The sequence below is a fragment of the Marmota flaviventris genome, chromosome 14, assembly GCF_047511675.1.
Source record: "Marmota flaviventris isolate mMarFla1 chromosome 14, mMarFla1.hap1, whole genome shotgun sequence".
NCBI classification, from domain to species: domain Eukaryota; kingdom Metazoa; phylum Chordata; class Mammalia; order Rodentia; family Sciuridae; genus Marmota; species Marmota flaviventris.
Window position 1 is genome coordinate 93,941,105 of NC_092511.1, and position 22,420 is coordinate 93,963,524.

At 37.2% G+C, this 22,420-nt stretch overlaps 1 pseudogene; it reads left to right on the plus strand.

The window, feature by feature from the left end:
- The first annotated feature begins 9,152 nt into the window (after window positions 1-9,152).
- Window positions 9,153-16,870, plus strand: LOC114105377 (single-stranded DNA-binding protein, mitochondrial-like; annotated as a pseudogene).
- The last annotated feature ends 5,550 nt before the right edge of the window (window positions 16,871-22,420 follow it).

The window sequence follows — 22,420 nt, forward strand, 5'->3', positions numbered from 1 at the left end:
AAAATTAATTTAAAAATAAAATAAGAAATTGAATAATCACCATTTTCTAGGGCTACTCTAACAAAGCACCATGAACTGGGGACTTCAGCCAACAACTGGATTGTCTCACTATCCTGGGACCGGAAGGCTGGGGTCAAGATGGGGAGGCTGCCCTGCCTCTTCCCCCTTCTGGTGTTTGGGACAGTCTCTGCTGTCCCTTGGCTTGCAGCTGTTCACGCCAGTCTCAGCCTTACTCATGCTCTGATGTCCCCCCTGTGTGTCTGCGTCTTCCTGCAAGGCTCCATGTGAGGGCTCCAGGCATCCTGGAGGGAGGGCCCCTATTCCAGCATGAGGACATCTTTACCAGGTACATCTACAACAACTCTGTTTCCAGGTGAGGTCACATTCTGAGATCCTGGGGGTTAGGATTTCTCCATATCTTTTTTGAGAGGGTAGAGAAGCCACAAGTCAACTTGTAAGAGTAATTTAACAGTTTTGATGTTTCTTACAGAAGTTGCAGACCATTAGTCTTTCTTGCCCTAATGTAGTGGTTTCAACATTTTAGCACATGGGTAGTTTAGGAAAGTGTCAGTTTTGTAGTTTTTGCTATGATCCCCCTCACCTCCTGTCCTGTCACCCTCCTTGTTATCTAAGGTGTATTTCTTAGACACATATATTTGTTGTTAATCTATCAAAATAAAAAAAAAATTACACAAACTCTCTTCTAAGTATGAGTTGCAAGTTGCTTCTATTTACATTGAAATGACTTTTTGTTTCTGTTTTTGGGGCACTTTACTGTTGAGCTACATCCCCAAAAACACTTTTTGCATTTTCTTTTTCTTTTGGATACAGGGTCTCTTGAGTTGCTTAGGGCCTCATTAAGTTGATGAGGCCGACCTGGAACTTTGATCCTCCTGCTAGTATTACAGGCATATGCCACCACACCCAACAAAACTTACAAATCTTTCTTTTTCTTTTTCTTTCTTTCTTTTTTTTACATACCAGGAAAGTATATTAAAAAAACCAGGAAAGTGTATTTTACATACCAGGAAAGAGCCATATCCCAACTAGATTGACTTTTTAAATAAGTAACTACAGTCTGCAAGTCATTTATAAAGAGTGTCTTTAAAATTAAATTGTAAAAAATTTCTTAGATCTTTTTACAGACATAACATGACAGGGAAGAGACTAATATGGGAAAAAGAAGACTAAGGTAGAAATGGATTGAAATAGAAGTTGATTTTGCCAAAAGGAATATTTTTTCAGCATTGAGTAATCTCCAGTATGATTGGGGTATTTGTGAATTAGCTAATGTTTTAAAATGATGTCTGGCTCTGAACTATGTTTTGTGACTATTTCTCATGGAAAAGCTAGAAATAGGTTTTTTTGGTTTTGTTTTTGTTTTAATATTGAGACCTAAGTATGTTTATTTTATTTTTTGGAAGAATGATGCCTTTTGCTAAATTTGACAGAAATGCTTAACATAATAATATAAAAAAAAGAACTATGGCATGACAAAGATAAAGCAAGCTTGACTGTCTTTATAATCCCTGAATATGGCTATATTACTGCTGCATGCTTTGCAAGTGAAAATATTTATTTCTCTTGTTACATGCATTCATTTTTTTTAATGAGAATGTCAGTGATATCTTCAGATTGGCATGCATATTCCATTGTGCTTTTATCCCCCCTTTTATTTTCTTGTTGGGAATGCTTTGTTTGTGTCAAAAAGCTAAGGAAATTAAATGCAAAGCTATGTTAATACTATGAAACTTTACTGCTTACAAGTCAGGAAATTAGAATTTGTTGTTCTTCTAGCCACTGATATTTGGCTACTCTGAACATTATATGTCAGAAAACTTAAAGTGGGGCAGTTTTTCCTTACAGGAATTTTGTTGGGATACAAAAGTATCTCATCTCCCCAACTTAGTGCACAAGACTTTGAGCAGAATTGACTCAACCAGGAGAGAGGATGCTCACCAGCCCAGGGTCTTGTAGAATCCCCACCCTCTCCCACTCCCAACTCCTCATCTGTCTTATAAGAAGGCAGCCAGAAATTATAGTCAGCCCCTCCTATCTTCAGCCATATCTGTGGATACAACTGTGGATTGAAAGCATTTGGGGTGGGGAAAGGATTGCATCTATATGGAAAGAATAGACTTTTCTTATCATTATTCCCTACATGATACAATATAACACCTATTTACATAGCACGCATGTTCTATTAGGTAAAAGTAATCTAGAGATGATTTAAAGTACATTGGAGGGGCTGGGGATGTGGCTCAAGCGGTAGCGCGCTTGCCTGGTATGTGTGCGGCCCGGGTTCAAATCTCAGCACCACATACAGGGATGTTGTGTCCGCCAAAAACTAAAAAATAAAAATATTGGGAAACTCTCTCTCTCAAAAAAATAAAAAATAAAGTACATTGGAGGATGTGCATAAATTCTTTACAAATCCTTAGCTGTTTTATACACAAACTTGAGCATCTGCGGATTTTGGTATGCTAAGGGAGGGTGTCGTGGAACTAATCCCTGTATACATCAAGGATGACTGTCAACTGACACACCACCTACACTGACATCCATGAGGTACTCATAGAAGAATGTGGTAGCTGTTCCCATTTATTGGGTGCTTACCACGTGCTGGGGATTGTACCAAGCATTTTATCTCACACTGTGTAACAAATACTTCCATAATTACTGTTTCGTGGAGGAGAAAAACCAAGGCTTAGAGACATTAAGTAATTTGGCTCTGATTGCACCTTAAATAATAGCAAATCTGGGATTAAAGACCAGATCCATTTGGGCAACCCATGCTTTTAACTGTTAAGTTTTAGGTAACTTGTGCATTTTAACTAAGCCTTGGTGAAAAGATTCAATTCCTTAACTTGAAGGAGGCATATTAAAAAAAATCCTTCTGATTATAAAAATAATACACATTATTAAACAAAATGCAGAAAAACATAAAATAAAAATAAAACTCACCTATAATCCTTACTAACAATCACTAACATTTAATACATTTTCAGTTTTTCCCCTAAGCATGCTTATTTATTTATTTATAAATGTAACAGAAATTGTTTGATTTGGTGGCCTGCTTCTTTTTCACTTCATATTTGCTAACATTCTACATCATTAAATAACCTGTTACAACCTAATTTTTTTCTTCCACTTCTTTTATTGTTTTCGATATTTAAGGTTTTTCAAATAAAATATATAATTACATTTTCCATTAGAAAAAAGAAAAGTGGAAGTAATCTTACCATTTTTTAACAATTACACAAATGTGAAGGTTTCAAAAAGCATTTAAAATTTTTTTAATTTGTTTTAATTAGTTATACATGTTAGTAGAATACATTTATGCACTTTGATATACATAAATGGAGTATAATTTCTCATTTTTCTGATTGTACATGTACAACCTAATTTTTAAAATATTTTTTAATTATAGATGGACATAATATCTTTATTTTATTTATTTATTTTTATGTGGTGTTGAGGATCAAACCCAGTTCTTTACGCATGCAAGGTAAGCGCTCTACCACTGAGCAACAACTCCAGCCCACAACCTAATTTTTAATAGGTTGATTGACTATATCGTATTTTACCAGTCCTGTGGCTTTGGGTAGTAGGTTGTTTCTAATCAGCATACAGGTTATTGTAGTAGCCTCCCCTTACCTACCCATTAATTTCATGAGTTTCAGTTACCTGCAGTCAACCGAAATTCAAAAATGTTAAATGGAAAATTCTAGAAATAAATAATTCATAAATTTAAAATTTTGCTATTCTGAATAGCATAATAAAATATTCTGCTATTGCCATGAGTCCCACTTGGGACACAAATCATTCCTTCAACCAGCAAACCACACTCTAGATACTGCCCATTCATTAGCCATGTAGTATGGGAAGAACTTAGCATACATACGGTTCAGTACTATCCAGCACTGCAGGCATCCACTGAGGGGTCTTGGAATGTATTCTCCAAAGGCAAGAGAGGGAAGTATGGTAATTTCCTAAAATAAATTCTTGAAATAAAATTGTAGGTTCAGGGCTGGGGTTGTGGCTCAGCAGTAGAGTGCTTACCTAGCATGGGCGAGGCCCTGGGTTCCATCCTCAGCACTACATAAAAAATAAATAAGTATATGTCAAGATCTTTGTAATGTTTTGAACAATTAATAAAAAAATAAAAAATAAATAAGTAAAATAAAGGTATTGTATCCAACTACAACTAAAAAAATAAATAAATATTTTTTAAAATTGTAGATTCAAAGATTTTTTTAGTCAGCTTTTTTGGTGCTGTGAACCAAAAGACATCACAAGTACAATTAGAAGAGGAAAGGTTTGTTTCCACAAACCTCACAGTTTCAGAAGTCTCACTCCATAAATGGCCAACTCCATTCCTTGAAGCTCAATGCAAGGCACAGACACCATGACAGAAAAGTGTGATGGGGGAGAGTAGCTCCGGACATTGCACCAAGAAGCAGAGAAAGAGAGATACTGTACTCACCAGGGATAAAATATAGATCTTCAAGGCATGCACCCAGCCATACCCTACCCACCTTCAGTTACCACTCAGGTAATCCCTATCAGATCATTAATTCACTGTCTGGGTTAAACTCTCTTCACCCAATCATTTCAATTCTAAACTTTCCTTCATTGCCTCACATATGACCTTTTGGGGGACACCATATATCTATAAACCATAACAAAGACTATGAACATTTGTAACATTCCTAGTATATTTTGTCAAACTCCTTCCAAAAAGTTCTGCTAAGTTATAAGTAGAGAAGGTTTAAAGGTGGGGACTCCAGGCTCCAGTGCAGCTCTCAAGGGAGATGTCCTGGGGAATGTAGAACATTTGTCACTTCTTAAGACATACCTTAGAGGCAGCAACCTGATGTCTCCCACTGGGGTCCAGGGAGGACCCTCAGTCTGGTAGAGAAGGTGTTAGAACAGAAGAGACCACATCAGTGCTCTGCACTGCCTGCCCAGCTCACAACTGTAGGTCCATGGCCCCTGAGAAGCACGAGGAACCATAGCAGTGGAAATGCCATGACATGACAGGACAGTTTTGATAGGTGTTTTTCTGCCCATTGCTTCCTCTAATCCTCATCAAAGCCTTGGAATGGTGCAGCTTCATAACCATCAGCATTTTGCAGAGAGAGAGTCTCAGATTTAAGCAAAGTGACTCACTCAAGCCCGCATCCCTCCATGCAGAGAAGCCCCAAGCACGGTCTACTGTCCTTCAGGCTCTCTTCTGAAGAACAGAGACTTTCTGTCAGAGATCCTCCCGCTTGACAAGTGGAAATACTCAGCATTATATTAAGGATCCTCTGAACTTGCTCAACAAGAAATTATTTTTCAACATTTGCTGAATTCCAGTCACATAATAGATACTATCCCAGACACAGATGGTCCCAAGCCTTTGGGCCTGAAATCTTGAGAAACCGACAAGCCTGGCAAATTTGAGAAATGAGGGGAATGCACTTAGTTGAAATGGGGTCTGGAAAAGGGCACTCTTGGTAATTACATGTCTGGTTACACATTCTTGACCACTATTTAGAGCTCTGACTGACTGTGCAAAGACAATGCCCAGTTTGTTGGTCTGAACAAAGGCAAACAAGGTCCAACCCCAGGCGTGGTTCATGAACCTTCTGCAGTGTTGAAAAAAGAAAGGCAGGGAGGGTTGCAGGGTGTGAGGTGCAATTACTCTGCTGAAGATGGAGAACAAAATAAAGAGTATTTCCAGATATGCCTGTTCATTTCAGATGTGTTATCGTATGTTACACACATTCACAGACAACTTAAACTTTACCAAATACCCACTTTATTTTGCGCAATATTCAAGCAGGGGAGAAATAAGAAGCACAAGACAATTCCTAAAAGAAGTAAGTTTACAGCCAAGGTCTCTGGGGACATGGCTGCTATTGGAATTTGGTGCTTTCTGTGCCTAAAAAGTGACTACAATTGGCACCCAGAAGAGAATGTTATGTTGGACCATGAAGCTGACTCAGAGGGGTGAGTGATAAAGTGCAGGAACACAGGCACTTTCATATTTTATTTTGAAATTTGTACATAATAAAACATGCTTAATTAACATTAAAATGTTTGCATGGTGTTCCTACATAGATGGCTCCAGAGAAGAGCATGCCAAAATAGCAATATTATAGCAACACTGTTTTGCTGACTTTTCTAATTCTACAGTGTGATGGAACTTTGGAACTGCCTTTCATTTTACATATCAGGTGACACTATAGAGGTGTGCTTTTTCAATCTAAATTTAGCAATAGTAAAGTCATTGGGTTAGCTAGACCCTGCTAATGTGTTCCACAGCTTCATTTGGCTGGTGGGTTATATACAAATATAAAATTTATCATAATATATACTTTAAAGTATTATATCAATTAAAACAAACACACCAGGCCCTGAGTTCAATCCCCAGCACAACAACAACAAAAAAAAAAAAAAAAAAAAAAAAAAAAGGAAGGAAGGAGAACAAGCACTGTTAAGTGTTTGATAGGAATCAATATAGTAAATTCAAAGATAGTAATTTCGAAGAACCCCAAATTAAGAGAAAGGAGATTGGAATTCCTAAGTCCAAGATCACCGCATTAATAATGTAAAAATGGATATTTAAACCTGAACCAAAAACATTCTAGGGAGCATCATTTCTAACTTTGTGTGTGTGTGGCAGTGGGGATTGAACCCAGTGCCTTGTGCATGCAAGGCAAGCACTCCACCAACTGAGCTATGTCCTCAGCCCTCTAACTTTCCCCCCGCCAGAGGAAAATAAACTTCAACAAGATAAAGCCAATTGAACAAATATTCAAGTAGGACTTATTTTCAATTCAGATCTTCTGACTTTAAAACCCAAAAACGTGTACACAGCCTGCTGTCATTTATTTTTTTAAAAAAATCAATAAAAAAGATAAAAGAATCAAAAAAATAAAAATAAAAATAAATAAAACCCAAAAACGTGTACACAGCCTGTTTCCAAATTCTTGCTTGCACCTTCATTTCTTGGCCAATAAAAAGAGGGGATTGAGGTCTTCTTGAAGGAAAAAAGAAAAGGAAACATCATGAACCAATCATGCATGTAAAACTGAGCCTCCAGTTTACAAGAAATATAGGGGATAGAGGAAAAAGTTAAATGATTACATGAGGAAATAAATCCAGAATCTGGGATATGAACAGATATGCCTACCAGTGGCTGGATCTCTCCAGATAATTAAAAAAAAAAAAAACTATGGGAAATATTCTAGATAAAAAGACTAAAGAGAGGTAATGACCAAGTAAAATTTTGGAACCTTAATTAGACCCTGTTTGAAATATTACAGCTATCAAAGCCATTGTCGCCAGGTGCTGTGGCACATGCCTATAATCCCAGTGGCTTGGGAAGTGGAGGCAGGAAGATTGGGAGTTCAAAGCCAGCCTCAGCAAGTTAGTGAGGTCCTAAGCAGCTCAACGAGACCCTGTCTCTAAATAAAATGTTAAAAAGGGCTGGGGATGTAGCTCAAGTGGTTAAGTGCCTCTGGGTTCAATCCCTGGTACCAAAAGAAAAAGAAAAAAAGCCATTGTCAAGACAACTGGGACATGAGAAAATCACACTGTAGATGATAGTATGGAACTATTGTTAATTTTCTGTAGTGAAATAACAGTACAATGGGTTTCCCTCATTCACAACACTTGGGGCCAGAAGCATTTTAAATTGTTTTGGATTTTGGAATATTTGCATGTATATAACAAGATATCTTATGCATGAGTTCCAAGTCCAAACATGAAATTCATGTATGTTTCATTTACATCTTATACACATAGCCTGAAGGAAATTTTTATGCAATATTTTAAATAATTCTGTGCATGAAACAAAATTTTATCACATGGAATTTTCTACTTCTGGCATCATGTTAGCACTCAAAATGTTTCAGATTTTGGAGTATTTCATATTTTGGATTTTGAATGAGAGATGCACAACATGTATGAGAAAGTCCTTCTTAAGTAATTAAAGTATGGTTAAGAGTCACAATGTTCACGGTTTTCAGGTGGCTCTTCCAAAACCATACATGTGGACAAAGAAATAAGCAAATTATATGAGTGCATATTGTACCATGCTTTCAAGTTTTCTGTAGGTTTAAAAGTTTCCCTAAAAGAATATTAGGAAACCATAAAGGAGATCAGACCTAGTTTAATTGAATCAAATAATTTAAATGATTCTTATCAATTAATTCTTATTAACTCTAAATATTGTTTGAGATCTTTTCTAGATCTGCTGTTAATATAAATAAATATTAGTAATAACTCAGCACAATGAGTGCCAAAGCAGAAGCATGGTCAGTCTATGACCTTAGAAGGATGAGTAAAGAAACAAGTTCTGGGGGGGCTGAGGTTGTGGTTCAGTAGTAGAGCGCTCACCTAGCATGTGCAGGGCACTGGGTTCAATCCTCAGCACCACAAAAAAATAAAATAAAATAATTGTGTCCAACTACAACTAAAAAACAAAAATGTTTTTTTTTAAAAAAGAAAAGAAACAGGTTCTGCCCCTACATGGCAAGGAGGCTGCCAATTGAGAGAGATACCATGTTCATATTACCTTCCACGTCACATCAGCATCTTGAACAGGTTAGCACTCCTTTCACAGCGTTCTTTCCTTCTCTTGTACATTTTTATGATACCCTAACCATGGTCGTGATAACTGGGCATCTATTATCTTAAAAATTCGAAATATAACAACAAACACAAAAAACTACTGATTAAGTCCAACTTGGAGCAAATGAGCTTGGAAGAAGGGAAACCCCTACCTTCCACTCTTGGCTCCCCACTCTTTGCCCAAACACAACCTCTCATGCAAGATGTTCTGCTAAGTCTTTGGCATGAAAGGCACTATTTGATTGATAAATGATCCTATCAGGTAGAACTATTATAATGCCTATTTTACAAATGGGGAAATAGGTTGAAAGTAGTCAAGTAATTGGCCCAAGCATAACACATTGCAGAACAGGGTCTAAGATACAGCTCATGTGCTTGGAAATTTAAACCCATGCCACGGCTAGGGCTAACAGGAGAAATGCTTGGAGTTGACAAGCAAGAAGAGTAAGATCTACCAGCAGCTCATGAATAAGGCAACTTATTTTCAGGAAAAATATCATGTAGCTTATTAGTGGAATTTTCTTGAAATGTTTCCTGTTATCCAGAATTACAGGCAAGGTCCCCAGGCTGAGGACCAAGGAACATCGTGAGTTCAGGAGCCTCCGATAGACTTCAGCAGTCGGGGCCCCCATCTTCTTACAGGGCTGACCGCCTTCCCTACCCTGACTCAAGCAGACATGCAGGAGTGGTGTTTATGAATAAATACTATTTCTTTTTTTTTCATGGGGTATGTCTGTGTTGGGCTGGAGGAAGGAGCCCTTTCCCCTCCCAAAGCTAAGGGGAAGGGGAGGCTCTCCAAGAAATCCACTTATAGTGTTTGAAGTGCCTTCAAGGAAGGAGGTAGGGACAGTTTGCTTCTTCATTGGACATTTGCTTTGCTTAGCCAGTAGCCATACTGATCTGACCCAGTGTCCCAGTAGAAGAAAAGATGAAGGAGTGATAGGTCCGAGAGGGAAGCAACAGCAGAGCAACTACTATGGTTTGAATATAGTCCTCAGATTTCATGTTCTGTAAGTGTCATCCCCAAAGTCATATGTTCATGATATTTGAAAGGTGGAGTGTTTGTGAGGTGATTGGGTCATCAGGCCTGGCTAATGAATGAATTGACCCATTAATGAATGAATGGGTAATCACAGGAGTGGTTTTGTTTTAAAAGTGAGCTTTCTCTAGCAAGCTTGTTCTGTCTGGCCACTTGATGTCCTCTACCCTGTCATAATACAGCAAAATGGTGCTCACTAGAAGCCAAGCCGTTAGCTTGGACCTGCTAGCCTCTACTGACTAAATAAACCTCCATTCTTCATGAATTAACCAGTTTGTGGTGGTCTGATATAGCAACAGAAAATGGACTAAGTGAACTATACATGCATCATTTGACTCCCCCAAGGATCTAGTGAACACTAAAGAAGGTACCTGGTCTTCAGACATCTTGCTAGTTTATCAGCGCAAGAGGCCATGTTCAGCAGAGGGGACCCAAGAGCAAAATGGACTGATTGCGTGTGGCTGGTAAGAACTGAGGACTGGAGAGAGGAGAGAGGTTGAACTGAGGGTGGATTTCTCAGGGAGAGAACTGGGAGATTTGATGAGCACAAAAATATATATTAATGGAGAATATTCCCAAGTCCACTTTTTTTTTCCCACAATGAAACAGATAGGCATTAAATAATCTCCCATTTAATATTCTTTTGCTTCATTCAGAGAACTTTTTTCTTTTTTTTTAAATATTTAATTTTTAGTTGTAGTTGAACACAATACCTTTATTTTCTTTATTTGTTTTTATGTGGTCCTGAGGATCGAACCCAGGGCCTCGCACATGCTAGGCAAATGCTCTACCACTGAGCCACAACCCCAGCCCCCAGAGCACTTTTTTCAATAAATATTTTAATAAGATTACATTTGTCAATAAAGTTGTCTGTATTTATGGTCGTTTTAAATGTTTCACCAAATTTAGATGATAGGAAATCATAGGCTTTCTCAAAATTCCTCTATGCATGGTAAAGCTCATACTTGGCATGTATAAGTCCATGGGTTCAATGCCTAGCACTAATAATAAAGGAATAAATGTTATTCCATGCAAATGGATTTCCTCCAATGTCAGTGTCATGACACAAAGAACTGTAATTTATTTCTTCTAACTGTCCACATAGGAGAATATTTCTGTACTCTGAAATATAGCTACTTTACTAAACTATACTATAGCTTCATTTCTATTGGTAGAATATCACAGTTTGTTTGGAGACAGTTATGCTATATATTTGTGCTCCAAGCTATCAGAGTATTATTTCTAACCACAAAAATCTCACTACAAGTATTTTTATCTCAATGCTAAAATTTTAATCTGAATTCACAGTGCATGAACAACGGCAGATTTTTCACTCTTGACATAATGAACTTTCAAAAACCATATTTTGATTTCATTGGTTCAATTAGTTGGGACAAACAAAGACAATCATTACTAGAGTATGGGTTTTTTCTATATTTAAGTCTTATTTGTAGATATTAACTGGAATCATTTAAAAATATTAAAAGGTTTCTTCAATGAATGAAGTCAATCTGTTAACAATTATTTGTCACTTTTCACTCATGAAATGAACTTAGAACAGTTATTGGATCTAAGTGAAAACTCATGGGTTTTTAAGGTCATAGGTAATGTATATCTTCTGCATTTCACAGGGTCAATCGTTGTTTTGGGGCATAGTGATCTTTAAAGTATCTACTCCTTTCCAAGTAGGTGCTGATGCTTCCTCAGCAGACATATGTCATTTGGTTATTATCTGATTAGTGAAATCAGTAGGATCCCTATGGTGGTTGGTAAATGTCAACACGTATTTAGTGTGGTGTTATAGATCCAACATCAACATTCAGAACAATGGAAGCCTGGTATTTCCTTTTCATTATACATACATGTTTTCTTCCTTAACCCCGCCAAATGCAGTGCAAATGCTCATTGTATTTCTCAAAATAAATAGTTGTAGATTTATAGATAAACTGATATAAAGGGGTAGAAATATTTCTGTATATATTTACACTATAAATCACAAGTCCACTATGCAAGTGTTCAAAATATTTTCTTAACCCTCTGGAGGACTGTTCGACCTCTAGATCCTGTACATATTGACATACATCTATGCTATAATTTTCCATTGACCCTGACAATGATATCTCAGTGATCATTATGGGCCACAACAAACCTGGCTGGGACGCAGTGAATGGCAAGGGCAAGAACACTGGATATGTTCCCCACTGTCTCCAAGATTAGGAGAAATTAGCTGTCCCCAGCCATTTTTTTTTTCTCTGTACACTTTGTGTTTTCAGGATGCTGGCCTATAAACCATCCTTGAAAATGAGGCATTAAATACAGCCCGTCAGCACAGGGTCATCCGCCAGACTTAAGCACATGATAAGATGAGAGCTCTGTTCACTGCACATAGGTTCACACCCTATGCAGCTAGAAGTACAAGGCACAGTTATAGCAGACCCAACCTAGCTTAATAACAGTATTTAGTTAAAAAATGAAGTCTAGACCAAAAGATAAATCAGATTTGACCTCAGAAAAACTGGCATAAATTGGGAAGGTCTTGGGCAAATGAGGGCACTCTTTCACCCTACCCCTGGGAAGTGAAGATGAGAAGACTGACTTGAGTTGAAGAACAAATTTTTGAAATGGACAGGATGGGCTTAAGTGTAGGAGTGAGTAGCTAAAAAGTCAAAAGTTGCAGGGAAGATGTGGAATCTGGACAAGTTGTTAAGATAATGCCATCCAGGGTAAAGGAGGGGGATCCAATAATTGGGAGGCATAATTTGAAATAATTAACCCGTGTCAGGTGCACACCTGGTGAGTTGACACTGCTTAGTGAGTTGAACATTTCCATGCTAATGAATTCTCCCAGACACAGCTGTGCAGAGTGGGATTATTTCCTTCCCCTAAACCAAGTAAATTCCTATGAGGGCGGGTCACTGAGCAGGGAATGAGATTTGTGGAAACTGAGCTTGTCTTTGTGCCATTTCTGGAGAAAAGTCCAAAGTGTATTCAAAATACCTCTTTTGCACACCCACTCACGAAGACTTCCACCATCCCAAAGGTGCCACCCCCAAGAAATCTCCAGAGGGATGCACTGACTTTTACTCAAAAATCATAATCATCATTATCATTAACTACAAAGGACTAAGCAGAAAACAAAGGTGATTGTCAATAGCTCACCTTGCAGACTTGGTCAGAGCTGCTAAAGAATTCTGTCTGTAGAAGGCAATGCTAATTTTATGAATAAGCAAAGTGGCTTTGCAAATAGTCTGCAATTGTACATTGAAGACCTCTCTCTCTGAAATATCTGGAATGCCACCATTACTGATTGGCCCTTTAGAATGAGCACTGTTTACCTTCATTCATCATCTTCCAAAGTATACAAAGTATACTCCCTTATCCCCAGTATTGCTTTCCACAATTGTAGTTATCCATGGTAAACAACAGTTGAAAAATATTAATAATTGTCTTGACACTTCCAAGAGAGAAACCACAATCACATAACCTTTATTATTATACTGCTGTAACTGTTCTATTGTTATTGTTGTTAATCTCTTACTGGGCCTAATTGATGAATTAAGCTTTTTAATATATGTGTATACCTGTATATGTATATCTGTGTATCTATATATGTATATATCTATATATGTAATTCTATATGTAGGTATATAGATATGTAGATATATAGATATAGATGAAAAATACAGTATATAAAGGCCTTGTACTATGTGAGGTTTCAGGCATTCGTTGAGGGTCTTAGAATATATCTCCCCCTAGAGGGAACTACTTATATATTACTGGTATGGAAACTATATTATTAAATATATTAAATTCCTAACATTTTAATGCAATAAGTTTCTTAGACAATTTTCTATATAAGAGAAATTAGACTATGTGGCAATTCTGCACTTTTGAAATAAGGGATAGATGGGTTGGGGAAGGGGGACAAGTGAAAAGCAATACTAAAATGAAAAATGTGAAAATAACTCAAAAAATGGAATTAGCTGGTTTGGCCAAGCATCAGTCTTCACTAGAAGTGGACTGTGAGACAGATGTTAAAGTATCCTCCGGGAAGCAATCAGAAGTGACTTTGAGGAAGCAATTTTCTCCACAAAGATACTTGTTCTCTTTCCCCACTTTGTTTTAGAGACAATGTGTTTTTAAGATGAAGTAGAGAGAGCTGAATGAAGTTGGCTCATGGAAGAACTGAAGACAAATTTTTATCCTGCTCTTTATTACAGGAATAATTAAAACATAAGATAACAAAGCAAATAAGAAAGAAGCTTCCATAGTCCAGAAATTTGAGGGATTCTTAGAAGATAGAAAGTGGATAGGATTGCATTGTTGGTGGGCTGGGGATGTGGCTCAAGCGGTAGCGCGCTCGCCTGGCATGTGTGCGGCCCGGGTTCGATCCTCAGCACCACATACAAACAAAGATGTTGTGTCCGCCAAATACTAAAAAATAAATATTAAAATTCTCTCTCTCACTCCCTCTTTAAAAAAAAAAAGGATTGCATTGTTGGCAAAACTAGAACAAGAAAACTTCTGTTTAAATTCAGGGTCACAAAAGCAATTCAATACACTCATATCTTACTGGTGGGACTGCAAATTTGAACAACCACTATGGAAAGCAGAAAGCAGTATAGAGATTCCTCAGAAAACTTGGAATGGAACCACTTCCTTGGTATATATCCAAAGGGCTTAAAATCAACATAAGATAATGATATGGCCACATCAATGCTATAAATAGCAGCTCAATTCACATTAGAAAAGAGTGAATGATTGCTAGAAATAGTACAATTTGCCATAGTTAGTAAGAACACATTCGTGCATGTTATTGATCCCATTGAGTATGAAGGGCTGAAATTCTCCTATTAGAGGACAAAGAGTCTACAGGATTAAAGAAAAAATTAAGTTGCCATTACTAGTAGTACAGTCATTAGTACAGTAGAACAGATTCTGGCTCTCCCTCTTGGGTCCACCACCTATTAAGGATTTTTAAAAATATTTATTATTTAGTTATAGGTAGACACAATACCTTTATTTTTATATGGTGCTGAGGACCAAACCCAGCACCTCACACATGCTAGACGAGCACTCTACCTCTAAGCTACAACCCCAGTTCCCCTATTAAGGATTTTTAAGAAAGCATATTAATAGTATTTGCTACCTTTTTAATACTGTTGTTGTGAGTAATAAATCATATAATGCATGTATAGTACCTGTTCTCCAATACATGTGTGTGTGTGTGTGAAAATATATATATAATGTGGTAAGTGCCTAGCAAATGGTGCTTAATGTTAGCTATTATTATTAGTATGTAAAACACCTGAAACAAAATTATGGTTTAAAGTTTCCAAATGCAGGAACAAGTAAAGGTAGAATAAGAAAATACTAATGAAAATAAGCACAGAACACTGAGTTAAACATGATGGATTGAAGATGTTCCCACTCCCTCCCCACCCACTAATGATACAGTAATGGGATTTTTTTTAATAGGCATAAACTCATCAGGACAAAGAACTGCAACAAAATCTTGGAAAAAGGGGGCTGGGGTTGTGGCTCAGTGGTAGAGTGCTTGCCTAGCAGGCGTGAGGCACTTGGTTTAATCCTCAGCACCGCATTAAAAAATAAATAAATAAAATAAAGGTATCGTGTCCACCTACAACTAATATATATGTATATATATATATATATATATCTTGGAAAATCTACACTAGCTGGGGAAAGTAATCTATTTGGTGAATGATTAAATGACCGGAAAATACTGATACCTGTTTGGCAGTGGTGGAAGTAGAAGTAGGCAGCCTTGTGGCACAATCCACCAGAAAGACTCAGCATGGGAAGCATTCTGAATATGGAGGATAGAGTGGATGTGAAGCTAAAAATGGGATTATTGTTGGAAAGTCCATATATGACGAGTTTAAGCTCTAATGGGAGCACAAAAGACCAGGGAGAGAAGGAACTAGAGCAACATTGGACTCCAGCCTCAGGACAGGAATGAAGGACTATAGTGAACATAGTAGAGTTAAAGGAAATGCCGCATATTAGGAACTATGAGATTCCAGGTCCTTTCCCTTCACGTGACTCCAAGAATGCTGCTAGTCTGCACTGTTACTTCCAGGCAATAGAGAGCCCCTTTTCTAAAGTATCTTAGTAACTTAAGAGCAAAGACATTCAAACATTGATGGTTGGCTTTCCCCAACTACACTGCCCAGCCAGACCTCCTTACAGTAAATTCACTAGGGAACAAGCCACACCCCTCAGAAAGCAGCTTCCAATAAGGTTTTCCCCCCTTATGCTTTAAGTGACTTACTCCTAATTATAAAGGGTCATCTAAGGATTGACAGGTAATTGAGGAAAGTTTCCACATAAAAGCAGTAATCAAAAAAATAACAAAAGAGAAAATGAAATTTGGAGAATGAAAAGATGGCTAGGCATATAACTGGTAGAACTAGTGGTAGAACTCATGTTTAACGTGAATGAGACTCCGGGTTCAATCCCCAGGACCAAAAAAGTAAAAGAGAGAAGATAATTGTGTCTATGAATAAAGATTAGGAATATTCAAAAATGGCCTCAGGAATTAAAAATGTGATAATACACATGATTTAATTAATTTAAAAGTGCAATCATATACGTGAGTAAGCATATAAGGAAAAGCCTCAAAACGAAAAGATTGTAAGAAAAAAAAAATAGAAGCCAGGTTTCCAAGATCTGTGTTATAGATACAAGTCAGAAATAGTCAACAGTGTGGTTCTTGAAAGATCTTTGAATTATGTGCAGTTACTTGAGCAAGTGGGTCAGGACCCTGTCATGAGACAGGTGGAAGGGAAAAATTCAGTCAGGCTATTTTCTCTAATAACTAATGATACAGTGAAGTTGGTGGGATCTCTTTTTTTCAAACAGTGGCATATTATCTGAGTCATGGACTTCATTTCAGAACTGAGAATAAAGATCCTTGGTACTTAATGGAAAAAAAAAAAAAAAACAAAAAAAACATTGCACAGAGTAACAGTGTTCCAGCCAGGCCTTAGAGAAGTGGCATATCAGTATGTGAAAAAAAGGGGTCTTGCATTCAAGTGAATGTGGAGGATAGAATGGATTCAAGTGGAAGAGAAAGTAGACTACAGAGAATGTATGGATAAAAATAATGTGAGGCAACAAGCACTGACATTCATAGCTGATAACATTATATTTGTGAGTGATCAGACAAAAGAAAAGGCATAAGAATGCATGATTCTTCTTTGGCCAGTCTCATTTCTAAATCTTGTATAGTCTTTATAGTTTCTAAGGATAAGAATTAAAATGTCCTTTTATATACACCTGCGTGTGTGTATACACACATATATACAAATGTATATATGTTTAAATATATGCATATACATTTACATATATATAAAAGAAAGATGAAAATAGACTAAAAAGAAGGCTGGGGTTGTGGCTCAGTGGTAGAACACTTACCTCATGTGTGTGAGACACTGGGTTTGATTCTCAGCACAAGATATAAATAAATGAATAATAAAGGTCCATCAACAACTGAAAAAAAAGTTTTTAAAAATTTTAAATGGATTAGAAATAATAGAGCATCAGTTTAGTGGGTTCCAGAAAGAACAAAGGAGAAGACATTATCAAGTCCACAATTGAACAGATCTCCAAGCCATAAAATACACAAGTTTCTAAATGGAGAGTCCAATAAGGCCCAGAATAATGCCTGGAAAGAAATCCGTACTGAGGCAACTCACTTTGAGGTTTCATAGCTCTCAGGAGAGAAGATCCTGAAAGCCTCCTGGAAACCAACAAGTCATAGACAAAGTAACAGGAGTCCGATTGTCATTAGTGTCTTAAGAACAAGACCAGAACTGGCATTGCCTTCCAAATCCTGTGGCAACATGATTTCCAACATAGAAATCTACAGACACCTGCAAACTACCATTCAAATGAAGAGTAGAAAAAAGACATTTTCAGACAGGTCACCCTCATCTATCCTGTCCTGAGAAAGTTGGACACCACCTACCAAAACAAGAGAGTAAACCAAGAAAAAGAAAGGTATGGGATCAACTACAGAATCCAACACAGGAGATAGATCAAGGGGACACCCAGGATGAGGGTAACAGAATTGAATCCGAGGAGGACAGCAATGCAGGAGGCCCTGAGGTGGGATCACATAATAGAGAGAAATAGGGCCGGGTTGGGGCTCAGAGGTAGAGCGCTCGCCTAACACGTGTGAGGCACTGGGTTTGATCCTCAGTACCACATAAAGTAAAACAAAGACATTGTGTCCACCTATAACTAAAAAATTTAAAGAGAGGGAGAGAGAAATAATAATATTCCACAACAGGAAATAGATGAAATCTAAAATTGAGAACTGAGAGATAGTAGTGGGAAAAATTATCATTTAGAAATATGGATGCAATTATTGGAAAAAACAAGGTAGTAGGCGATTGCTTCTAGGGAGAGGAAATCAACGGTGGAAGGGGCAAGGTCAAGAGTTTATTTTGTTTTAACTCTCATAAAATTATTTGATTTTTAAATCCACGTACCTTAAAATTAATAAAGATCTAAAATAAAGACGATTAGGATGGCACTCTTAAAGTCAGGAAAAAATAGGATTTAAATTAGAAGCATTAGATAAAATGAGAAAAGATACTTCATAAAAGGTCATTGTTATAAACCTTTGTCCTCTATGTACCTTTAATATACAAATATGCAAAAAACATTGATAATTAAAAAATGTTACTGGAACCCTTTAACCCAGATCTTTCTTAGAAATTTACAGATTAAAAAGAGAATTTTTGTATGTATATGGAATATTTGAATAACATTAGTAACTGTTAGAATGCATTTATTTATTTATTTATTTATGCACATCCATATAAATATTTGCATGTTCATACATATACATCACATACATTCTTTTCAGTTGACCTCAGAACACTCATAAAAGATTCTATTCATTAGGCCACATAGAAAATTTCAGTATAGTTGCCAAAGTACAAATCACATATGACACACATTGCTGTATAGTCTCTGGCCACAAGGTAGTAAAGTTAGAAAGGAGAAATAGCAAAGTGGCAGCCAAAAAGAAAACAAGCAAACAATCAGCCTGTAAATTTAAAAAAGTCATGCTTACTTTCCACAATTAAAAATGAAATTTTAACTAAAATCATTAACTCTTTTGAAAAGAAGGACAGTGAAGGTAATAGGACCCCCACACACACACCGAAAAAAAAGGAACTAAGAATACAATGGAATAATTCTTGAAAAAGAAATGTATACAGTTATTAGGAGGAATTAATTAAAAAGAAAGAAATTAGAATATTTAATCAATAAAATCAAAAACTGTTTCTTGAGGTGAAAAATGGGGATAAACTTGCTTTTGGTGACCTGAATGACCAAAAAGAAATGATATGCAAATACATAAAATTAAGAAAAGGGATAAACTATAAATTCATACCAATAATTTTAAACTTGTAGATGAAATGGAAGATGTACATTACTGAAAGTGACCTTTTCAAAAACAAAAACTACTTTATGTGGATCTAAATTTTTTACTGTGATAAAATAGGCACAATATAAAATGTGCCATTTTAACTACTTTAAGTGTACAATTTGGTAGCATTAATTCACACTATTGTGCAACCATCACCACTATTTCCCAACCTTTCCATCATCCCCAACAGAAATTCTGTAACCATTAAGCAATAATCCTCCATTCCTGTCTTCCCAGACTCTTGTTACCTCTAATCTACTTTCTATCTCCACATATTCGCCTGTTCTAGTTATTTCAAATATATAGACCTATATACTCATTTGTATTTTTGTGACTGCCTTATTTCAGTAAGCATGTCCTCACAGTTTATTCATGTCATAGCATGTAGCAGAACCTCATTCCTTTTTATGGATAAATAAGTCCCATTGTGTGTCTATCCTACGTTTTGTTTTCCATTCTTCTGTTGATGGACATCTGGATTGTTTCCATCTTTTGGCCATTGTGACTAATGCTGCTCCGAACAATGGAGCCAAAAGTGACTTAAAGAAGTAGAAAACCACAATAGACAAACTACTACTAAAATTAGTGAAAAAAATCTATGTTTAAAAAGCTCTTTGTCTCAGCTACAGGAAAGTTCCTCCGGACCCTCAGGATATATAAAGATTCCAGACCTGAAAAGTGTGGTAACTTCCCTCGTCATTCTATAAGGCTAGCATAACCCTGACGAGACAAAACTCAAAATAAATGGGCTAAAAAGAAACCTATGAAGAAACATCACTTAAAAATACAGATGCAGGGCTGGAGTTGTGGCTCAGGAGTAGGGCACTCGCCTAGCATATGTCAGTCGCTGGGTTCAATTCTCAGCACCACATAAAAATAAATAAAATAAAGGTATTGTGTCCAGCTATAACTTAAAAAGTTGTAGTTGGACAAATAAATAGACGCAAAAATCCTAAAATGGGAGTTCAAATGAAATACTGACAAATGGAATTTATCTGCATGTTTAAACACTAATTCTAATATAACTGGCCAAGTAAGGTTTGTTCCAGGATTTTAAGTTGTTCAATGATACGAAATATCTTACTGTAATTCAAAATTTACAATTTAAAGAAGAAAAGCAATAAAATTATCTCAAGTGTAAAACAATATTCTGACTAAATTTCAACCTCTCTGAGCAAATTTAAAAAAGAAATGAATATCCTTCAATAAACATTATCCTTAATGGTGAGTTAATGGAAGTGTTCCTATTAAGTGTCAAGAAGACTTGTTTTTGCCACTATTACATAAATCATGTTGGATACTCGAGAAAGTTAAAGCAATGCAAGCAGAGAGAGGAGGTGAAGACACCAGGAATAAAAAAAGGAAAAGCTGTCTTGATTTGTAGGTGGTATGACATTCTAGAAAAATCCGAGAGAGTTTACAGAAACAAAACAAAACAAAAACACCATAAAAAGAGAAGTTTCAGTAAGACCAATCCTGTTATGGTTTGGATTGAGGTGTCCCTGCAAAAGCTCCTGTGTTAACTGGGTGGTAGCTGTAGGCAGGAGGCAGGTCGCTGGAGGTGCTCTGGAAGATGCATCTTCCCTCTGGTCCCTCCCCCCATCCCTCCAGTCTTTGCTTCTGGACTCTGCCTGGAGCTGAGCACTTTTCCTCTGCTGGGCCCCTCCCCTCTCCTCTGGCCCAGAGCGACAGAGTCAGCTCTCTGTGGACTGAGACCTCTGAAATCATGAGCTTCTAATAAACTTTCCCACCTCCAAGTTGTTCTTGGCAGATAATTTGGTCACCGCAACTAAAAATCTAACTGAAACACACACTCAGACAAATGGTAGTTTTCCCTTATACTAGCATTAAGTACTTTAAGACTTCATGGGAAAAATGGACACTTTCACATCTGCCACAACAAATACTTTTAAATTGACTCACAATGAAATAAAGACAAATATTAAACTTTAAAGAAGCGTAAGCTAGATAAATGGAACAGAGAACCTTGTTCATAAACCAAGAGACCCAATATTGTTAAAATGTCAATTGTCTCATTAGCCTGTGAATTCCCATGCAAATTCCATTTGGACATTTAGGAAAACTTAATAAACTAATTCTACAGTGCACCAGTAAGAGGAAATGAACAAGAACAGATAAAAGATTGAAAAATAAGGATAATGAGAGAGGTACTGCCCTGCTTGATAACAAAATAAACTGCAAGGCTGTCGCAATTAAAGCAGGGTAATGGCTATGTAGGGAGAGATAAGTGGAAAAACATCCATTTATGTGGAGAAATTTATTATGTCACCCAAGTGGCATTTCAAATTAGTTGGGGGGGGGGGAATGATAGGACATTTGCTATTCAATGCAGAACTAGATTCCTACCTCACATCCCATACACCAACAGATTTCTTGTTGAATTAAAGAATTTTTTAAATAAAAACTTTGGGACATAGAAGAACATAGTGAAGAATGTAACCTCTTACTGACAGGGAAGACTTCCTGAGCAATACTACACTCCAGAAGGGCTCTCTGAGGCCAGGCTGCATGCAGTCCAACCAAGGGCCAAATCCAAGCCCTGCAGGCTGCCTAGGAGGCCCCTCCCTACCTCAGATGAGAACCATCCAGGGACAGTGAGCGTTCCAGGGTGCTCAGTCGCTCACACGTGCTCACATCAGTCACACAAAGCCCTGTTTAGTGAGCCCGGATCTACCACACTAGGGAGCAAGCAAGCCAGATGTTTCAAGGGCTTTAAAATGCCACTCCTGAGCTAACCCATACTAAAGACCCCAAAACATCACCATGCACTCCCCCCACGAGAGTAAGACATACAAAGCTCTTCTGAATTTCTACAACACACTTGACTTCCGCTAGAGATTTCATTTAACACATTTGAATGGGCTCATAGTTTATAAAAACTGATGGTACACAGCATTTCATTCTAACCAGCGCTGTCCAATAGAACTTTCCATGATGGTGGGGTTATCCTGTATCTTCACTGTCAAGTTCAGTAGCCACTAGCCACGTGTGTTTGTTGACACTTAAAATGTGGTTGGTATAACAGAGGAACTTAATGCTTTATTATAGTCCAATTAAAGTATAAATGGTCACATGTGACTGTGGTGAATGTGTTGGATGGACAGGTTTTAACTTTTACCTGTCTCAGCCTCAAAGCCTGGTGGAAGTTCATCGTGAGCCCACAGAGGACATAAATTAGGATTGCTAGGCAAGGAACCAGGAGCGTATGCAAAGAAATTGTGTTAGTTTCCTACTGGTACACAAATTCAATGGCTTAAAAACAACAC